Here is a 20,302-nt window from a genome sequence, read left to right as displayed (position 1 = left end):
ATGGAAGCCCTTGCACACCTTGATGTTGTTTCTCATCATTATGTTTTAAATACAATTTGATCAATATTTTCCACTCAAATATATGTTCACTATTTTGTTTTTTATGGAATCAGTAGCTCATGGAAGCCTTGGATGATATGTTTAAAAAAAAAAAAAAAAAAAAAAAAAAAAAACTGTACATGCTTGCTGTCCTATTTTGAATTTGCTCATTTTCGACCTCAAATGCTGAAAACTTTCAAAAGCAAACATCATCAATCTTGTAGATCTCGTCGAGCTGGTCAGTTCGACATATGGCGGCCCAAATTCGGCCAAAAGACGAGAGAGTTATGCCTGTTCAAAGTTTTCAGTCCATAATGATGTTTTTGTTTAAGTTTTTTACAAATTGTCGCGTTGAGTAAATTTTTGGCTGCTACTGCTCGGAATTGTTCGAAACTGTCAACTGGAAAAGTGTTTGCTATAATATTTCCTAAAACTGTCTTCTTTAGCAAATTTTTCTATAAAGGATTTTTAATATGTCAAAAACGACTTGCAAGCTTCAGTTTTTCTGAAAAAACTGTCATTTCTGCAACAGCAGCTTGTTGGCCATTTTTAGGCTATTCCAGGTCTGTTTCGTCCGAAGCCATACAAATAAAAAATGTTCTTCACAAGATTTTCTAATACTTTGTCCTTGAGTGAATTTTTCCAGAAGCGATATTTTAAGTGTCAAAACTGAGCCCGAACTTTCAGTAAAAACACTAATATGTCTTTTAATGGCGATGGATCGGAAGAGACCATTTTCCGGCCACTTCTGGCCAGATCCAAACAAAATGGTCAACTGAGAGAATGTCATTCATGCTGAGATCTACAATTTTGATTGGTAGAGTTGTTTATGGTTTTGATGTTTGAGGGGTCCAAAAGTCAATGCAAAGTTGCATTTTTTACACTATATGTCATAATTGTGCTATTTCTTGAAAACCATGAACAATTTGAGCTCTATTCAATTTTAATGATTGTTTTGGATGTTTTGAGCTTGGTAGCAAGTTTTAAATCATATATTGAATCATTTTCATGAATTGTTTGGCATTTTTGACCAGTTTTTGTGAAAATTACATGTTGGGTGAAACTTTCACCTTTTCTTTTCTTTTTAAATTGTTTTGAGCCTATATTGATTCTAATGTTTGTATTGGGATATGATGAGTATGCTAGCAAGTCACAAATCATATATTGATCATTTTTTATGATTTACTTTATATTTTAGAGCCTTATTTGCGAAAATTGCATGTTCTGCAGAGTGCTTTCAATTTTTTTTTTTTTTTTATATCCTAAATAAGTGAGCCCGTGCTATATGTCAACCTAGACATCTAAACTACTAGGATTGCTTCCAAATCATGTCTAGACCTTCCAAATTCCATGAGTCTCATTTTAGGGGACACACTTTGTCTCATTAGAATTTTTTTTTTTTTTTTTTTTGAGACAAGTCTTGTCTCATTTAGAGAGTTTTCCCTTTAGAAGGCTTACCTAGCCTCATGTTAGAGCCCTCCTTTCTAGAGCGAGTCTTTGACTCATTTGACCTCCCTTATAGAACAATAGAGAGTCTTGGACTCATTTGCTTCCCATTTAGAGTTGGTTATCCTATATGTTAGGAGTTTGCCCCGTAGCCTTTTGGTTCGTCTGTTAGATAGGAGTTTATCCTTTAAGATGCTTTTACCTGCTAGGGATCTTAGATCATTTTCATTGTTCTTGGGACACCAGTTACTTGTTGTGGATCGTCTCTTTGAGGCGTTAGTTGCTTGGTCGGGGTTTTCCCCTTTGGATTTAGGGCTTTGCCCTAGTTTGTGGTTATGCTTGCGTGTTCCCTTTAAGATTGAAAGCATTTAAAGGTCCAGAGCATTGGAAAAGCTTTAAAATCCAAAAAACATTATAAATTCGAAACTCAAAAACATTTGAAAAACTTTAAAAACCTTAAATCTTTTGGAGTGTTAGGTTTTAGCTAAGAGAGTTCGTTTTCGAACTACGTTGGCTTGATCCTCTTCTACGAGGTACGTAGTGCAGCTTGGGATTCACATCCCAAGTCCAGCCAAATTTTGTAAAATAAATCATTCAAACCTTTTTAAAAATACAAAAATCTTTTATACAACATGTTTTCGAAAAGCTCTTCCTCTAGAGTTAGGAGTTTCTCCTAGATAGAGAGTTTTAGAGTTAGGAGTTTCTTTTGATAGGTTGTTTTGGTTGTTTGTTTGTTATGTGTTTGTTTTAGAGTTAGGGGTTTGTCCTAGAGTTATAGGAGCGCCTCCGTCCGGTCAGCTGGCGATCCACATCGCCGACTGATGACTAGAATAAGATACGCTAGTCCACCCTTTGTTTTCCTTAGGAAACACAACCTAGTTACACATAGGTTGTAGGAACCACCTGCATTAGGTTAGGGCTAACATGCATTTATTTAGGGCATATATGGTGTCCTAAAATCTACAATTCATTTAAATCTAAATGATCGTTCAAGAAGCTTTAAGAACTAGTCCGGTCTTTTAGGTCGAGTATAGGATAGAGGTTTAGGTGTCCTAGGCATCCTAGCTTAGAATATGTGCGGAGAACTACGTTGCCTTGATTCTCGTGGAGGCGGGGATACGTAGGCTTCTTTAGATAAATATCAGATCATCTAAAGACTCGGGCTGAAACATTAGAGTCTTAGGTTTTGTTGATAGTACTTTAGGGTTTGTGTTTGCATTTTGTTGATGATTTCAGCATAAGATCATGGCAGCGTGTGTGGATTTCCTTACTTACTTACGTACTTAGCTGTAACATTTACCTGTTTATGTGTTTTACCTAGTTGTTTAGTTATAGTTCTTACCTGCTTAGCTGTAGTTCTCGCATGTTTAGCTGTAATTCTCTATCTTTATTAGGCTACTGATTATTATCCTTTACTATCATCTACTGATGTTTGCTCATTGCGCAGGTTTATCTTCTTAGCTGTAACACTTTACGGTATTTCTGCATTTTCTATCTGTCATTTACTGCTTTCTAGATGAGATGTGTTAGGATTTTATATTAGGCGCTATGTATTCGCCCCATTGTAGATAGGCGCTATGTGCACGCCGTAGGTTTTTATTTCTGCATTTTCTATCTGTCATTTACTGTTTTCTAGATGGGATGTGTTAGGATTTTTATATTAGGCGCTATGTATTCGCCCCATTGTAGATAGGCGTTATGTGCACGCCGTAGGTTTTTATTACTGTAATTTTCTATCTGTCATTTACTGTTTTCTAGATAAGATGTGTTAGGTTTTTTTATATTAGGCGCTATGTATTCGCCCCATTGTAGATAGGCGCTATGTGCACGCCGTAGGTTTTTATTTCATTATTCTGTTATTTGCCTGGCATTTTGTTGATTCCTTATTTCATTTACTATTCATGATTAATTGTTAATTTTAGATTTCTTTTCTTGTACTGATGCTATACCTTTAGCTGTAACCTGCATGTGTATGACCACCAGAACTTAAACACCTATTAAGCATGTCACTCATAACCTAGCTTTGCTTAGGTGACACATTTTTCATTTTGTGTATGTTTATTTCTTTATCTTCAGGAAATGCATGCTTAGGTAGACGATTCCTGAAGATTGTTCCTATTTCATATGATTTTCGCTCGAATCTCTTTGAAGTTAATAATAAATGGCATAAGAGACCAAGTGCTAGCACTCGGACGAATTGGGGGTGCTCTTAAGACCTTCTCCATTCGTAATCAGGCACGGACCCATATATATTTCTGGTTATCCATGGTATACAGAGCATATTTTTGTTTAAAGGATCCATGGCCGTATACCGTGGATGGCGACTCTGAGTTTGTTTAGGTACGTTTCGAATCCGGACTTGTTCCCGAATCGAGAGGTATCTCTTTTATATCGCCACTCGTGCTATGCTAAGAGGGTGGCAACCGTTTTGAGAGTTCCTTGGTAGAGCTCTCCTTCACACGTGGATGATCCAAGAGGCCGCTGGGGGCTCGTCCCCCACCTCTCTCCCGGATCGGGGTCCACAGTTGTCTAAAAATTGCTTCTTTTCATTGGTGAAGATTATTGTATTGATGTAAAATGGGCAATTAGAGATGGGGATGCACCCTGTAGAACATAAAAAGCAGTATGCCATCTTGTCCCGGAACATCTTTTTTATTCCCCTGCTTAACACCTTCCCTACAAATGATAAACAAAGGGATAGAGGATCCCTTTGACAAAGACCCCTTGTGGACTTAAAAAAATCCTCTGGTTCACCATTTATGCAGATAGAGTACCAAAAATTTGATATAGATATACTTATCATGTCAATAAAAGCATTTTCAAATCCAAATTTTGTGAGGACAGCTAGGAGGAAGTCCCGTTTTACTCGATCAAATGCCTTTGCCATGTCAAGCTTAAGTATTACGTGTAATATTTTCTCTAATCCTTTTTTAGTTAGAAACTTCAAAGGATAAAAAGAAACTACGTTAGTTTTTCCCTTATCTGGTCATCGCAGTTTGAATTCTTTTTGGACCACATCGTTAGTTTTTTTTTTTTAAGTTAAAATATTTATTGATTGCTGAATGAGAAATACATCATAGGGGACGAGAAATCCCAGCCAAATGAAAACACAAACAGCAAGCACTCAAAACCCACCTACCCACAACCCAAGGACTGCAAAATGTTAACTACCCAACCCATTAACCAAAGCTAGTACAGTACAAAGATGCTTTACAATTCACTAAAACCAACAAAGTGGCAGAAACGCCACTTAACTCCCTGCAAAACCAATTACTAGATAAGATCAAGAAAACGGCATGCTTTAGCTAATGGTGAAAAGTACTTCCCCCTTCATGTCAGCCCCTTCTTTGGCAAGCTTGTTGGCTTCGTCATTGGCCGATCTTCTCATATGAATTAGTGATTTGTTAATGACAGCAACTATGTCTCTTATTTCTGATATTACATCAACAAGCTTCCAAGGCCCGAGAGATTTGCTGGTAGCCTTGGCAATTGCTTTGGAGGAGTCTCCTTCAATAATCAATGGTTCCCATCTTGATTTTGGATATAATTTCAATTCCCATAGTAAAGTAATGGCTTCAGCTTCATTTGCATCGTATATGCCTACTGGCCTAGAGAACGAAATGATTTTTCTCCACCTGAATTACAAAAGATTTTTTTTTTGTACTGCATCGTAGCTACCATGTATTAAGGTGTTTCTAGTTGCAGGTTATAGCATCTCTGAGTTGCATTTGGCAAAATTTTGCCAAGTGCACTTTCGAAAATTATAATTGGCGAGTAGCAATAAGTCCATGCATGCACTATATTATTCTTATAGGAATGTGTTATAATAATGTAAATATTTATCAGTGTTATTTGATCTTGCTTTTTCTTGTAATAGTATTTATTTCATGTTTTAAGGCACCACGGCCATGTTTAATATAATTATCTTTTTAGGTAACTATTCATCTGACTTCTAGTAACTAGATATTGGATATTGTTCAGTGCTTAAGACTTTAATTTAAATTACGATCAGACTATCTTTAAAAAATTACTATCAGACACTGATTGTTTGCTCTTTCTCAATCTTTTAACAGGTAATGATTTCAGCAAAGGAGGAGCCAGATATTTCTATTCCGCCTGCTATTGATGGTCTGCTGAGGGTTCATAAACGTATTGTTGATGGTATTGATAATGAGTCTCATGCTCCAAATCCTGGGGCCGCTGCCTCAACACGGCTCCTGGTGCATGCTACACACGCCGCAAGCTTGATAGGAAAACAGGGAGCAACCATAAAATCAATCCAAGAAGCTTCTAATTCTATTGTCCGTGTTCGTGGGACAGGTAGCCATTTGTTTTTGCTTCTTGAGCCAAACCTCTTATCTTATGCTTTTGTATTGTTTTCTTTGTTGGCGTTTATTCATATATTTTCTCATTTCATATTGCTGCTTGGACTTCAGTTTTGCTCTACACGATATAAGCCATTTCTTTTTTGTTCCTGACAAGTAACAAATTAATTTTTTATTTTTTTATTAGAACAAAATCATACTTCTCCAATAATAGGATCTCCCATTAGTAAGGTTAGAACAAAAGAGCTTATTCTTATTGCATATTAGTGAGGAAGATGATCTGAGGGATAACGACACCACTGTCCAAATAGGGCCCTTTCGAATCTCAGGTAGTACAGTGTTCCTAATACTTAAAGCCTTCTTGGAGTGGTTTCTTCCATGAAGCTTTTCCTTGATTGTCAGAGGGCTTCCACTTTCTGGTCATGTCGACCTCATCATTCATGCATCCACACCCAGGAAATGACCTACTTCATAATTTTCTTTTGCAACTTGAACCCATATACAGATTCTAGGATTTTGAAGATAATGTGATAGCATTTTTTCCCTAATGCTCCAAAATATAGCCTGACTTATGACGGGAACAACTTCTATGATTCGACCATGGAAATTTGATTAAATGATTGAGATTTTAAGATTATCCATGAGTAAATTTAAATATGTAATCAATATATACATATGCATGTAAAAAGCAAGAATTCCAAGAAGTCACAATTCTGACAAATAAGAAATTTCGTCAACCCCACAAAATGTATTCCAATCCCATTTACTAAATTTCACAATGTCTCACACAATACTAGTATGCCTATGTGGAAGGTTTTGGTCCTCAAAAGGGGCTTTGGGTAGGTTTCCAGTTGTGTAGACACAAACCGGGTAGTTGTCAAAGGATGCCGGGATGGAGTTTCTTTGGCATCTCACCAAAGAAGATGAAGAAGAAGATGAAACCTTTTTTCTCCAATAAGCTCTCCATTTCTCATAGCAAAATGAAAGTAGTGTTCTCATTTACAAACCCAACATAAACTATTTATATCAAACCAATAAAAATACCCTAAGGGCCAAACTACCCTTTCTAATGACTTAAAGATATGCTCCCACTTAAAATCCTGTAATACATGTGTGGGGCTAATTTAAAACAACCATAACTCACATAACTTGAGTTATTTTGATGCAAAAAGACCACATTACCCCTATAACTAAAACAACTCATAGAAGACTCTTTTAACACCGTAAAACTAAAAGAAAAACTTTAAAAAAAATAAAAATCTAAGACTCAAAAGGGCCCGCATGATATATGAATCATCTCTAAAAATGTATGTGGATCGGTCAGGCATCGGAATGTGTCTGCAACATCTGTGAATCATCTGTGCCGTCGGAACGTCGATCTGAAACATCTGGATCAAAAAAACTGGTCGTCCATCCATATCGAAGTCAACTCCCTGTCCCTATGTCTCCTCCGTCGCTGGTATACTCGAAATCCTGAGTCTGGATCCCCATCATAGCCAACCGACAAATTCCCCATAAAGTATGGTAAGGATGGGTGCAGAGTACAAACACTCTAGGAAATCTGCCACTGAAGTCAATGTCACCCAGAATACCTACAATCAATTGAAGGTCCATTTCCTATGAGAAAAACGACAATTGAGAAATATATGATCTAGGTCTCTTCAGCTGCCCTGCATAACATGGACATTAGGAATCTGAAAATATTGATGATGTATATGAATAATTGCCTCTTCTTGGTGATAAATATATATATATATATATATATATGTTGCTTTCCAGTTAATTATGGGCTCACACATTAGTCTCTCTCCCTTTTTACCGAAGTATATCCGGGCTTTCGAAGATCTGATATTTTCACAATATTTTCAACAATGTTATTTTTTCACAATCTTCTAAAAGAGTATTACCTTCTTCTTTTTTTCTTTTTTGAGATTTTGTATATCTTATATTTCACTATATTTTCAACAATATTTTTTTTTTCTCAATTGTATAAAAGAATTGCATTTTTTGAGATTTCTCATTCCGATATTTTCCAGAGAGTGCACATAAGTAGTCTTTTACTTTAATTTCCTTTTTTATTTTTCATTTTGCATCTTTTATTTATTTTATTTTCCGGTAGATTTTGTATAATATCTGATAAGAAAATCAAACTTTGAAAATCAATTGAGAAATTCTCAAGAACAATATTTGTCACTATCTATGCATGTATATTCCTCTTGACTTGTATATCCTTTTCTATTCAAGGCCATAATGACAAGTATGAATTATGTTTTAATAAAAGTCTAGGAGGGGAGGATTACTCGCAAATCACTACCCCCCCCACCCACACACACACAACACCCACGCACCCACACCCTAGCAACATTTCTCTTCCTTTCTTCTCTGCTCCCTCCACGTTATCTCTCTTCTCTATCATAGTGTGAAACTCAACTTGGTATCAAAGCGGGAGAAAATTCTTTTGTTGTCTCTGCTGTAGTTAACTCCCACGAATTCATCTGGATGTACTGCTAACATCAGCAACTGTATGGCCATGTAGGAGATAGCCTTCCTTCTTGCAGAGAGGTATGGTGTAGTTTTTTTTTTTGTTTTGTTCTTGAATTGTTGTGAAGTAGTTTTTTTTTTTGGTCGTTTAATATTCCACATGGTGGTGGAATGAGGAGGTCCAAAAGGTGATTAGGTCTAAAAGAGTGTTATAAATGTTTGCATAAGTGTATAAATGAGGAGAACATTGAGAAGTATAAATTGGCTAGAAAAGAAGCTAAGAAGGCAGTAAGGGAAGCCAGAGGCAAGGTATATGAGGATTTGTACCACAGGTTAGGAACGAAAGAGGGTAAAAAATATGTCTACAAGCTTGCTAAGATGAGAGAAAGAAAGAGCAGGGATTTGAATCATATAAAATGCATCAAAGATGAGAATCAAAGATTGTTAGTAAAAGAAAGCGAGGTTAAAGAGAGATGGAGAAGTTACTTCGATAAGTTGTTTAATAGAGAACCTGTAGTGAATTTGGGAGAACTTGATAACGCTTTTGATGATACAAACCGGAGGTTTGTTCGTAGAATCCAAACATCAGAGGTAAGAGTAGCTATGAAAAATATGAAATTAGGTTAGGCTAGGAGGCCTGACGATATTCCTATTGAGACTTGGAGATGCTTGGGTGATGTGGGTTTGGTTTGGTCAACTAGATTATTTAACAATATTTTGAAGACTAAGAAGATGCCTGATGAGTGGAGGAAGAGTACATTAGTACCTATTTATAAGAATAAATGGACATTTAGAGTTGCACTAATTACCGTGGAATTAAAGCTAATGAGTCACACCATGAAGCTTTGGGAGAGGGTAATTGAGCATAAACTAAGAAAAGAAACTAAGGTGTCAGAAAATCAGTTTGGCTTCATGCCCGGATGATCGACTATGGAAGCTATCTTCTTGATTAGGTTGTTAATGGAGAGATTTAGAGAAAATAAGGACCTTCATATGGTTTTCATTGATTTGGAGAAAGCGTATGATAGGGTTCCCAGGAGTGTTATGTGGTGGGACCTTGAAAGGAAAAACGTGCCTACTAAATATATTGATGTGATTAAGGATATGTATAATGGAGCAGTAACTAGTGTCAGAACCACGGATGGCACGTCTAGTGAGTTTCCAATTACAATAGGACTGGAAACTCCAATTACAATAGGCTCCCACCACTCCTGAATTAGTTAAAAGCAAACTTAAGCATCAATGGAGACAATTCCAAGCAGATTATCAAACTGTACTGGTACGTCCCTGTTACTGGTACATATAATTTAAAGGACATTTGCATACCAATCTACAGATTTCTTTTCTTTCAAGGTTGGCTGGACTATACAAATGAACTAAGGCGATTGGAATGGGAGGCAAAGAAAAATCTCTGCCTTCAGAAGATAGCTGAATTAATTTCAATTCGAAGGAATCCTGTGGTAGAGATCCCGTTTCCGCAGTTTGCCGCAGACTACTGACCTGAGGATATGGAAATGGAGCTGGACATTGGAGCCCTTTCAGTGGAGCTGACTGATTGTGCCTGATAGTTAGACCCTTGGTCCCAGCCCTTAAGATTTTTTGGGAGTTGGATTGATTATACCTAATGGGAAAGGAGCTTTTTGGGCATTCTTGTCCTTGGTTTTACGGACAATTGATGCTTTCTTAATATTGGTGCTAACAAGATTAATGGGATTTGGCTTGCAAAAAATAACTGATAATATAAAGAGATGCTTTTGGGGGCCTCCAAAGTAAAGTTTATCAATGGCATGGTGAAGGAAGAAAGGAAAATGTTAGTGTAGTTGAAGTAATTTTGTTAGGTTTTACCCTTCCCTGGTTCCGGGTATGCTCAGTCCAGTTTTATTGATATCTTGTAATGTAGGACGGGACTTCTGGTCCCCAATGCTTTTTTTAATATCAATGAAAAAAGTCATCTTTCAAAAAAAAAATTACAATAGGACTGCACCAAGGATCAGCTCTGAGCCCTTATCTTTTTACGCTAGTTATGGGTGAGCTTACGGAGGGTATCCAGGATGAGGTGCCTTGGTGTATGTTATTTGCAGATGACATAGTATTAAATTACGAAATCAAAGCAGGAGTAAATGCTAAGTTAGAGTTATGGAGAACTACTTTGGAATCCAAAGGTTTTAGACCGAGTAGGACTAAGACAGAATATATAGAATGCAACTTTAGTAATGTAAGGAGGCGGGACGAGGATGTAGTAAACATGACTGGATAGGAGGTACCTAAGAGGGATATCTTTCGCTATCTTGGTTCAATTCTACATAAGGAATGAGAGAATGAAGAGGATGTTAACCATAGAATAAGAGCAGGTTGGTTGAAGTGGAAGCTTGCCTCAGGAGTTTTGTGCGACCGTAAAATCCCTACCAAGTTGAAGGGAAAGTTTTATAAGGCAGCTGTGAGGCTAGCCATGCTGTACATCTCAGAATGTTTGGCCACCAAGAAGCAGCATGTGCATAAGATGAGTGTAGCGGAGATGCGAATGCTTAGATGGATGTGCGGCCACACAAGGTTAGATAGAATTAAAAATAAAGACATTCGTAAAAAGGTGGGGGTGGCACCAATTGAGGGGAGGATGAGAGAGCACCGCTTAAGATGGTTTAGACCAAGGTTGCCAGAGCGGGAATCGAAACGGGAATCGAAGGCTCCCAGGGAAGAATCCTACTCAAGGTTGCCAGAGCGGGAATCGGAGACTCCCAGGGAAGAATCCTGCTTCCTTGGTTTGGACATATCCAACGTAGGCCTTTGGATGCTCCGGTGAGAAGAGGCGACTCGTGCCAAATTGATGGAGTAAAAAGAGGTAGGGGCAGATCGAAAACAACTTGGGTAGAAACAGTGAGGAAAGACTTGATAGCTAGGAACATAACAGAGAACATGACCTTGGATAGGATAGAATGGAAGAAAATGATCCACGTAGAAGAACCCAACTAGAGCCAGGATTAGAGACGGGTAGATTCCTTTCACCTTCTTCATGAATTTTTTCTAAATGATTCATTTAGCCGACCCCAACTAGTTTGGGACAAAGGCTTTGTTGAGTTTAGTTGAGTTGAGTTGTTGAATATTCGAAGTTTGAATAAAGGGGGTGAAAATCTTAGAGCTAGAAGTGTGAGATGGGTTGTGGGTTGTGGCATGTTTCAATGACCCACCGGTGTGTGAGATCGGAAGTGGCAGTTGAGGAGTTGTGAATGCTTTGTTGCAGTGTTGGCTAAACATCGATGTGTTTGCATTTGGCCTTAAGCGCTCTCTATGACAAAGGGCTGGCTTGCTGGCAGAAGCCTTTCCCTACCAGATGAGGTGTTGAACATGTCGGCACCAAAGCGCTCACATAAGTGAATTTGCTTGCTCAGTGTGATGGCATAACCAGTTTGACGAACTAGTAGTATGCTGTCAGGGTGAAGAGAGCACCAACGAACAAAGGTCAAGGTAGCACCCACGAGAAGGGTGTCCATACTGGGGGCCAGCAGGGTGAAGGTGTGTTCATGACCTCGACGAACTAGCAGACATGCTCAGGATGAAGAGCTGGTCAATGACTAAAGTACTTGGATAGCGGTTCACAATCATTACGGAGCATGCAAGATGTTCACCTACGAAAGACCTTGGAACGGACGCCAAGGCCGCTTAGATCAATAATGGGTTTGCTGTGTTGATATGGGACAGTGTGGTGAGCTCAGATGGCATATGGGCAGACTATGTTGGTATGGGACGACATGGGATGTTTGTGTGTTTCTTGCTACTATGGAATTTCTATGTTTGTTGAAGCTGAAAGGGCAGTTCAGATAGTGGGTGCGTTGTGCTGATCGATCCCAACAGGGGATTCTTGGCCTCACCAGGAGGCGGGACCTATCACGGTTGCTTTCACCTGGGGATATAAGTTGTTTCCCGTGAATGTTCACACTTTGCGTGGCTGTCGTAGCAGTCAATCCCACTAGGGGATGCTTTGCCTCACCAGGAGGCGGAACCTATGACGGTCCCTCGCCCAGGAACATAAGCTACTTCCTCGAGCTCATTCGCACTTGGCCAACAAGTGTCAAATGCCATGCCGTGCCGAAAGTGATGGCACGCTATCCGGTTGTAGGTTAGCAAAAACCTTCTATGCCGAAAGTGATTGCGCTCTATCCGGTTGTAGGTTATCCAAAACCTTCTTCATCGTTTGTAGGCACCGTCAGAAAACCTTTGCCTAGTTTGATGGAGTCCGAGAAAACCATCGATGTTGAAGATAACTCTAGTAGATCTAACGTAGTGGTTGACAGAACTTGAGGCAAACTAGTATGCAGTAGAAATCAGGATGAGTTGATTGTCGAAGTACCAATGGCAGTTGTTTTTAAGATTGTGAAGTCATTGCTATTGTGGAATTGAGCTTCGCTGATTACTGAGTGTCGACGAGGACGTCGATGTTATCAGGTGGGGAGTGTCACGGGGAAACATCACCTTCGCAGCGTGCTTCGTGTCATGGGGACGCAATTGGCATTTCGGTCCATCAACATCATGAAAATTTCCAGGGGTATGTAGCTAACAGCACTTTTGGTTGGCACTCCTCGTTGAGAGGGTTGGTAGGCCAAACTCCATAGGGGGAGTCGACCCTGTGACATGCTGACTCCTCCCTCGTTAGGCCTAGCAGGTGTAAGCCGGAACCTTGGTGGATTGCTTATGGGTTGCAAGAGGACTTGCTTGTGCATGTGACGCACACAGCAGGAAATCATACTACAACTCGTGAACGTGCCCTAAGGGAGCTTTGGGTGCGGACTGCGAGCTATCCACAGGTATGCTCCAGTTTCTTTGGTCAAGGATGGGGGCCAAAGACAGTGCATGTTGGGTTGGGTTCCCACACGCATTGCGCGTACGGACCGGTGCAAGGGGCTAGCTATACTGTTTGCCTCCTACACAGCGGTACGTCGTGTGGGCAGGCCAATCTCCAGGCCTTCCATGAGTTAGTGCCGGGGCGACCTCTGTTGCCCTCGTGAGGTGTACACCTTGCGGATCAGTCCATGGGGCATCTTGCTTCTTGGATGACCAAGCCCAGCGGTTGGCGAATTGGTGCGTGGCATCGTCATGCCTCGTACTCGATGGACTTTGCATTTGGCTCCAAGGCCTGATGTTCGATGAACTCATGATGCAGGCTGATCATGAGAGTGGGTATCTAGAAGCACATGTCAAGATCTGAGCCAAATAGCTTGTTGAACAGCTTAGAGACTGTGTGTACATTCGAAGCATCAAGGGGTGTTGGCATGTAGGGCTTTCAGAGCCTTGCACGATTGAAGGGTTGCCCTAGCATTCGTGCATGTTGGGGGGCCGCACGGGTTATTCCGCTGCTCAAACATTTGGCCCGTGACACTTGTCTCACAAGCTTTCCAACGAACACAATCACGCTTCGATCTGAAGAGAAACCAGAAAGATATTTTAGATTGAAGTTTTTGGGGAAAAATCAGAACTAATTTAAAAAACCCAACGAGACGTCCATGGAACATCCACGGTCGCCATGGAAGACTGTTCGTAGAAAAAATTTCATGGAACATCTACGGTCAACCGTAGAAGACTTTGTTCGTGGACAAAAATTCCATGGAACATCCACGGCCGACCATGAGCGGTTCTGGACGCGGGGTCTGGATTTTGTGAAAACTTCTGTTTTGATTTGACTTTGGGGGTTTTCTTACATGGATTACACACCCTTAAGTATTCTTTAGATGGGATAGACTATAGCACTAATGAGTTGACTGTGGGCGGATATATCACTTCCGCCCACGGTCAAGAATAACAAATAAGAAAGGGGTATTTTTGTCTTTCCGCCCAAAATCTGTATCGGGCTTTCTAATTTGCCTATAAATACTTAAGTGTGTTATTTTTCCTCTTTAGAAAACATAGCAGAGGGAGGAAATTGTGTGGAGAGAAGAAAAGCCACTTTGGAAATCAAACCAATCGTCGAAGCACCGGATCCAAGGTAAGAAAAGGGTTTTGATTTTTGTCTTTAGGCCTTTAGAGTTATTGAAATCCAAGTAGTGAATTGGTTTGGCAACCTAGAGGGGGGTAAATAGGATGTTTATATAACCTTTACCTTTTAAAAACTTTTCCTAAGATTTCACCCTAGACTTATCCCTTGTTTAATTAAGTTTGAAATAGTTGAAGTTAATCAAAATTACAAATTAATATAAGTTCAAAACCCTTGTTCATTAGCAAACTTAATTAGGTAATTTTAATAGCCTAGTTAGCAAGGTTAAGATATTTAGGTTGATTATCAATGCTAACTACTCACTCAATTCTAAGCACAAATAATCAAATAAGAGAGTGAGAGGGAGTGAGAGAAATACCAATCACACAAGTGACACAAAGATTTATAGTGGTTCGGCAAACGGCTTACTCCACTCTTCTCAAGGTCGCACTTGAGGATTTTCACTATTGAGTCCTCCACGACGCTTGGCTCCAAGGCTTTTACAATCCAAGGGAATTAAATAAGGATGCCCTTCCACCTTTACAATGACTCTCCTTCTCCGCCGAGTTCTAAGCGCTTCACCCAAGGGAATAAAAAACAACGGATGCCCTTGCCACCGATCGAATAAAGAAGAAGATAAAAGCTTTGCCTCTATGTAGGCTACAATGCAAGTTAAAGCTCCAAGGATGCTCTCAAGAATAAACAAGTTAAAGACTAAACCAATCTCAAATGATTTTCTCAAATCAAGGCACAAGAGGTTGGTGAGAGAAATTACCCAAAAATGATTCACAAATGATTTTCTAGGGTTTGTTAGAGTTGGACAATGTTCCTCTCTTGTTTTAGACCCATTAGATGGGCATATATGGTGTCTCAACTCCATGTGACCATTTGGGGGGCAAAACAGTCAAAACTGGGTCAAATAGTCAACTAGCCGTTGGACCACAACGGCTGTATTTTTGGAACAAAAAAACTTCTCGGAGTTCCGAGTTCCGAGAATTCAAACAGAGCTTTTATTTTTAGAACTTGGATCATTTCTCAGAGCTCCGAGAATGTTCTCGGAGTTCCGAGCTCGGAGCGCCGAGAATAATTCTCGGAGTTCCGAGACTGGATTTCTAGCAAACAGTGTCTCATTTGAAAAATTCATATCTCCTTCATTTCGCATCGGATTTCGATGTTCTTATACTCTAGGGATATGAGAAAAATGAGAGCTATCTGTTAAAATAATTGTATGTATTAATAGATTTGTCTTATTAGATGTGATGAAAAACTGCACCGAAATACTATTTCTTGAAAGGTTGCTAGCAATAATAAGTAAAGAAAGAAGCTAGCAATAATAATCATTACATAGTAAAGTTTGGGAGGGAAAATATGGAGAACGGGTACTTGGATATGACAACTACGGAAAAAACTACAAAGAAGAGGTATCAAAATATGACAATTACGAAAAAACTGCTTTTCCTTAGTAATTTTTTGAGGATATTACGAATTCCGCACACTTTAAAAATATTTACGAATTCAGCGCACCTTAAGAGGAGCAACAAATTATGGAAACCTCTATAGATTGGAGGGCTAGGATCAGCCTATGGAAATGATTTTATGGGCACAACCTATTGATGTTGTGTTCCATCACATTAACGGTTTGGATCAACCTATGATGTGGTTCGTACAGTTCTTTGTCGGCCCGTGCATCGCACGAGGTTTTTTTAGTAGTGTGTGTGTGTGTGTGTATATATATATATATATATATATATATATATGAGGAATATGTTGGTGCGCTTAAGTGGTCATAACGCCTCCCATTCGTTTAAATGTTTGGGTCCCACTTAAGCGAACCAACGGGAGGTGTTATAACCACTTAAGCGCACCAACACTTCTCTCTCTCTCTCTATATATATATATATATATATATATATATATATATATATATATATATATATATATATATATATATATGAGCAAAGTGTTTCTGCTAACGTTAGCAGAGAACTTACCTGCGGACGTTTCCTTATGAGGCTTCCCATTGGTTGTTCAAATGGTCCCACTTACGTTACTTATCGAAGAGAAAAAATACAATCGCCTAAAATTAGTCGAGGTTCTCTCTTCTCCCTCTCTGTCGACTAGGATTTTAGAAGAGAAAAAACCCACTTCTTCGTCCACTTTCGTTCCAGCAAACCCCCACGAATTGCATAGAAAGAAAAAACTAGAAAAGCAAAGCTCCAAAAGAAAAAAAAACTAATCCGGAAAAAACCTTTACCCTTTCGCTCCCCGTGGATTAGAAACGGGAATTCTGTGGATATTCAGTTTTAATATCGATGGATTGAAGATAAAAGTTGCAGAAGAGCAATAAAAGAGCTCGTTAAAACCTCTCTCTCACTCTCAACCAAAAATCCTCCCAACGGGCATCTCTATGGGCTAGAGGTATTATAGGGGCTGGTACTGGTCGTCGATTTGGGACGGGAGCAGGTCTCCTACGTCTCATAGGGATCTGATTTTCATACATATCTTCTCTATCATCTTCATAAAGATCAGAAGGCGGTGGAGTTGGCATCCGTCGTTGTGCATTTGACTGATTAACCTTTTCAGTCAGTGTTAACAATTGAGCTTCAAATCGAGTTCTATTCTCAGCCATTTGCTCTCGTGCCATGGTTATTTGTTCCTGGTTAGAAACTAACTACCGCATGACATCAGCTAAAGTATAGTCGGTTGGATTTGAGCTCCCATCCTCTTGCTCAGCCATAGTGTTTCTCCTCGGAGGCATCACAAATGGAATTACAATGTTTGGAAACCTAATTTTGTGACGGATGTACTGATATTTAATTTGAGGTCGGGCCGCAACTCTATCCGAATCAAAATCTCTGTCTGGAGGTGGCTCTAGGTGGCTAAATTCCAATTCCAGACTCTCTCTGCAATGCTTAAACTTGTAGTCCAAGATTTGTAATCAAAACTTCAACATAATTCCATAGTTCCAACCCCTTACACAGACAAGAATAAAGCTCACATGAGGATAGGAACAAGGCAAGCTATGACTTGAATATGAAAAATTCAGCTGAAACAGAAATACATGCAGATCAGAGTAAAAGACTTGAAATTTCATATATTCCTCTTTTGGCGACAATTTTTATTTTATTTTTTTTAATTCGATTTTGATTTTCAACAGATTTAATTGTTAGATCTACTAGAAATTAGTAGATCTGAAGACAAATAACAAAAAACTCTATGGAATTTTCTGATATTTAGGAATTTTGATGAAGAAAGCTGGGAGGAAAAAGACCAGGCTTTTTTGAATTTTGTGAAAAATCTGTGGAATTAACACCTCACTTTTTTGACTTTTTTTAACAAAGGCACACATTCAACCCACATATTTTCAATCCTACCCCCTCCTATATGCTTTTGTACAGAGGCACCCATTAAAGCCACATAATTTCAATCCTACCCCCCCTCCTTTATGCTTTTTTAATAAAAAAAGGGGACAAAGTCTTGACGTTTTTTCTTTGCAAAATTACAGATTAGGTACATATGTTATATAATACTATGGATTTTTGTGAACATATTACATAATACTACTGATTCAAGACGCCTTTCAAAATATTGACGAACCCGATTATTTTTTAATACAGAACGTGTTCATTTAGTACATAATACTATGGATTTCGGCCACCTTTCAAAATATCCCGGGTCCCACTCAAATGCATGGGTTTGGCTATAGATGGTGCGTGAGACCCACCTGTCAAAGCATGATTAACCATTTATATTTTTCTTGCCCCGTGCATCGCACATGTGTTTTTACTAGTATAAGTAAAGCTGAATGTGGGACAACGTGGTGCTGCCGCATGTCCCCTTCCTATACACACAACTTCTATGTATAACCTTTTTTAAGAGAAAGGATATTATACAGGGAACTTCCGTGTATAGAAGATTTCCCGATTTCTATTAGATGCGAAAATCTCTCTCAACTCTATATCCATCGTATAATCGTTTCCACCTAAACAGCCTATAAGTTTCCTTTTCTCCCTCAAATTCCAATATTGACAATTCCTCCTGGATTTTCCCACAATTAAATATAACTATTTCCAATATTTGTGTGATGATAGCAAGATTTCCTTTTTGAACGACTTTTTGGCAAGTATTCCATGGACGTCAGGACCTTCCCTTCATTAAATGGGAGATGAGGTAACAGTTGAAACTTGAGGCTTCTCTAGGAACTTGTAAAATAGGTTGGATACCATTTTTAATTTAGTTCTACATCCCTGTCTATGCAGGTTTTCCAAATATCTCCATGCCAAGCTTCTCTCATGCCTTTATTTTACTTGAGCAATCAATCATTCTTGAGCAATTAATACCGTGCTTCTCTTACATGTTAGGTTATATATATCTGAGGTTAATAATCTCTATAACAGTCTTTGACAACTCCTACGTTATGCTCGTTGTGTCGCATGGGAACAAATTGTTTATGCTCTCTTCGTGGTCGTTTTCAGCATCAAAATAACCAACGGGATAGTCTTGGATGCAGTTGTAGGGAGGGGAAGCCCTTTCTATGTTTTTTTTTTTTGGGTATATTTGGGATGCTTCCACAAGCCTGCGCATCCTCAAGCAAGAAGTTGGCGATGGCTTTTTGGTGCATTTCCTCGCCCTCTAATGCTTCTAACATCTACAAACACAATGATGTTCTTATCACCAGTCTAATGGCCCCAATAAATGAAATATCTTGATCATGGAAATGTCGTGAGGATGCACCCAATAACTTTATCTCATGGAAAAGTGGCAAGTAGTAGTTCGGTCAATGTACAAAACATGGCAATAAATAGCTTTTGGATTTTGTAATGCATAATATTTGTGAGTCCAATTATCAGTTTCAGACTCAAAATCAATTCTCAAAAGCAAACATCTAGCAATACAAAGGTGCAATTTATTTGTCAAATATATAATAGACTTTTTCTGTGCTTATGTGCATTCTCTTTGTTCATGTTTATCTTCTACTCAACTGTTTAATACTAATTTCTAATCTCTGTATTTATGAATATATATTCCTTGGGCCGCCCCGTGTATGACGTGGGTGTTCCACTAGATTTTTTATCTGCGTATAGCCCCTTTTAAAAGAAATGGTAATATACTCCGCACTTATGTGTATAGAAAGGAATTCTCAACTTCCTTATTTCTCTCTTCTCTATCCTAGGTTATTTATATGCTATTTATTTGCTCCTATCTCCAAAGATTCACTGTTATAAAAAGTAGCAATTTTTTTTTGCAACAACTTCCTTATTTCTCTCTTCTCTATCCCACGCTATTTATTTGCTCCTACTTAGTTATACTTTATGTTATCATTATTTCACAAGAATTTGTTTAGTCCATAGTTTCCAGGTTTGTTGTTTGGTTCCACCATGGTTCAATTCACAATTCATGATTTTAAGGGTGGTATGTGAACCCAATTAGCTAAGTTCCGTTGCTATTAACATGTTCAGGTCTTGACATTGATTCATCAATGCCCTTTTAGTTTCAGAGTTTAGGAACTGATTGTGAGTCCGATATTCAGTTTTGGACTCACAATACTAACAGAGATGACAATCATTCACAAAGTAGCATGCTAAAGAATATCTACTAGAAATTTGGGAAAATCTTTATTTTAAAAAAATTATAAAGCTTTCTTTTTTGGGCCGATGCACGGGTCTACAACTAATATTATATATAGATAAGTGAATTAAAACCACTTTAATAACCCTGATTTTAACCAAAACAGCAACAATAACAATTGATTGATGAAAAAAATAAGGAAAATGATATCAGCACAACCATTTTTTGATAAATGCACTAACATATCCTGTCTTTTGTTCTTTAAGCAGCTATCAAAAAGTTATTATAGTTCCCAAAAAGCACTCAGAAGCAAATTAAAAGAGAAAAGACAAGCTGACTTTGTTAATTTATAAAACATGTCAGTGCCAACATAGTACCTAAAAATAAAGGAAGTGACATATCGCCCCTTTTTTAACTTTACTTTGGGGAGGCCCCCTCTAGTTTATTAATGACTACTATTTAACACTATAGGGGGTGTCCT

At 38.6% G+C, this 20,302-nt stretch overlaps 1 pseudogene across 1 annotated transcript in view; it reads right to left on the bottom strand.

Annotated features, from left to right (window-relative positions):
- Positions 1 to 20,302, bottom strand: part of LOC143871549 (uncharacterized) — a 181,201-nt pseudogene that overhangs the window by 90,125 nt on the left and 70,774 nt on the right. The window lies entirely within an intron of this gene.

This window comes from Tasmannia lanceolata, unplaced genomic scaffold (assembly GCF_043159265.1).
Source record: "Tasmannia lanceolata isolate RefF3 unplaced genomic scaffold, GAP_Taslan_0.1 ptg000002l, whole genome shotgun sequence".
Classification (NCBI taxonomy): domain Eukaryota; kingdom Viridiplantae; phylum Streptophyta; class Magnoliopsida; order Canellales; family Winteraceae; genus Tasmannia; species Tasmannia lanceolata.
Note: the sequence above shows the minus strand (reverse complement) of the source record. Positions and strands in the feature narration are given on the sequence as shown.